This window comes from Herpailurus yagouaroundi, unplaced genomic scaffold, assembly GCF_014898765.1.
Source record: "Herpailurus yagouaroundi ecotype Mexico unplaced genomic scaffold, PumYag 185, whole genome shotgun sequence".
NCBI classification, from domain to species: domain Eukaryota; kingdom Metazoa; phylum Chordata; class Mammalia; order Carnivora; family Felidae; genus Herpailurus; species Herpailurus yagouaroundi.
In genome coordinates, this window is record NW_024412416.1 from 6,458,124 (window position 1) to 6,460,564 (window position 2,441).

Consider the following 2,441-nt stretch of genomic DNA (forward strand, 5'->3'; position numbering starts at 1 on the left):
TTATGTTCATCTGTTTTGTCTCTTAAAGTCCTCATATGAGTGAAGTCATATGACGCTTGTCTTTCTCTAATTTCGCTTAGCATAATACCCTCCAGTTCCATCCACGTAGTTGCAAATGGCAAGATTTCATTCTTTTTGACTGCCGAGTAATACTCCATTGTGTGTGTGTGTGTGTGTGTGTGTGTGTGTGTGTGTGTGTGTATACCACATCTTCTTTATCCATTCATCCCTAGATGGACATTTGGGCTCTTTCCATACTTTGGCTATTGTCGATAGTGGTGCTGTAAACATGGGGGTGCACGTGTCCCTTTGAGACAGCACACCTCTCCCCCTCTCTCTCTTTGTCTTTCGCTGCCCCCCCTTCCCCCCTCCCCAGCCTGCTCTTTCTCAACAATAAATAAATAAATAAGTAGGTAGGTAGATAATATGTACTTCTTTATTAACTCATTTAAATGACAGGATCTAGCAGGGGCCTTGGGACACTGTTATTTTGATGTACAGATGAGTGTAAACAATAGTTTGAAAAATCTGCAACTCTTGGGAACAAAGTCCCAGGTATTGCTACTACTGCTGTGGCTGGCCGCCTAACCTCACATGGGAAGGAGAAGCTAATTTCAGGAGGAGACTAGCAGAAATCATCCAAGTATTTCCCCCACTCAGGGACTCCCTGATTTAAGCAGAGGTCCTCTCCTGGTATTTTGCAAAAATGTTAACAGTACAAGATTAAGTGGAAACAACAACAAACAGATTATATAAAATAGTGGGTTTTCAGTTGATTTTTTTTTTTTTTTTGGCCAAAAGAAAAACAGAACAAACATTTGTGTGTATACGAAATGCACCCAGAACAGTATGTGAAAAATATTTCATAAAGAAAAGGGGAAATGTGTGGAAAAATCAAGGCTCAATGCTGCCTTCCCAAGCCTTGGCTTGGGCTTCTCGCTGCCTCTCTGGGGGCAACAGGGGGTGGGGGGGGCCCACCAGGCCAGGAGTGTGTTTCCTTGGGTATCTCCCCACCCTACCCCTGAAAAACACCCAATCGGTTTGTCCAATGAGTTCATGGTGTCCTGGCACGTGCACCGGCTGGAAGGTGGAGACCGACTTTCAGCGAGGCCTGAATTTGTCCCTAATCAGCTCTGTGAGCTCAGGTTGACCTCGTATCTCTCTCGATCTCAAATCCGCGCGGCTGGGGCTCAGGCTCTTGTTATTCACGTGGGTCTTATTCCGCCAGGTACTTTACAGTCTCCACCACGGACGAAGGAGCATCGAAAGCAGAGCTGTCGCGGCCCCAGGAGCAAGAGGAGGTGGACACGGCGGCCAGAGACCGCAAAGGCTGGAAGGCTCCCCAGCCCGGAGGGAGCCGCAGGCACTTGGCCGGGGGCTTGTGACCGATGGGCAGATTCGGGTTCCACGATAAGGGAGCACTTTTACCCATCAGGATGGCCCAGGATGAAGACGGAAAGCGCAGGGCTGGGGACGGAAGCACCTTCCTTTCAGTTGAGAAGCCCTGTCATTCCGGCGAATCAATCGACTGTAAACTGGGATTTCCGCAAAGGATGCCCCGCGCTCTCCCCTCTCCTACACCTGCGTGAGGGTACCCGCGGGTGGTGCATTTTAGAAAGGTGTCCCCCCTCCTGGGAGGCGTAGGCGAGCAACGTCACAGGGACGGGTGGGAGGGAGCTGTTACTTCCGAGGGTCGGGGCGTTCCCAGTTTTCAGTGTGTGGTGGAAACAGGCGACAACATTTCAGGTTGTCCCGATGCTACCTTCCTAAGGAGGCGAAGAATTAACCAAAAATTGTTAGCACACCCGCTGCGACCGCGGCAGGACTCGAACCTGCAATCTTCTGATCCGAAGTCAGACGCCTTATCCATTAGGCCACGCGGCCGCCCGACGCCTGGTGCTCTTTGGACAATCTAAAAAGTAATACTACCGCCCTCCAGCTTGCCTGGGACCAGCCCATTTGTTTCTTGGGCAGGGGAGGTTGGACTTTGGCTCCCAGAGTTCCGCAGGGAGAGCCCACCCGGAAGTCTCCGTCTCCCCCCTGCGGGCGGACCGGTCCACTTGCGGCCCTCCTATTGGTCGCGCCGGGAGTCTCCCGCCTGCCTCTCGGGTAGCCGCGGGACGGAGCGGGGCGCAGACGGGAAGTTGCGGCTGCCAGCGAGGCGGACCGGTCGGATGGAGGCCACACGCCACCCCGAGGCTGCGTAGGCCGCGCGGAGGGAGACGCCGCTCGGTCGGCCTGGGGTCGGGAGCCGCGGCCCGGGAAGCACCGGACGGACAGAGGTTTCCGGCGGGTTCGGCCCGGGGGAGGCCGGGTCGCTGAGCGGCGGCGCAGCCCCTCCCTCTCCAGGCAGGGAGCGAGGCCCCGAGCTGGGCGGAGGCTCGTCCCAGGGCGCACCGCGGCGCCGCCGCCGGGCACGGGCACGGCCGGCCGGCCGGGCG

At 55.5% G+C, this 2,441-nt stretch overlaps 1 non-coding gene across 1 annotated transcript; it reads right to left on the bottom strand.

Annotated features, from left to right (window-relative positions):
• Positions 1-1,811: 1,811 nt before the first annotated feature.
• TRNAR-UCG (transfer RNA arginine (anticodon UCG)) lies at positions 1,812-1,884 on the bottom strand. The gene has a single exon. It is a non-coding gene; the product is annotated as a tRNA-Arg (tRNA).
• Between the last annotated feature and the right edge of the window lie 557 nt (positions 1,885-2,441).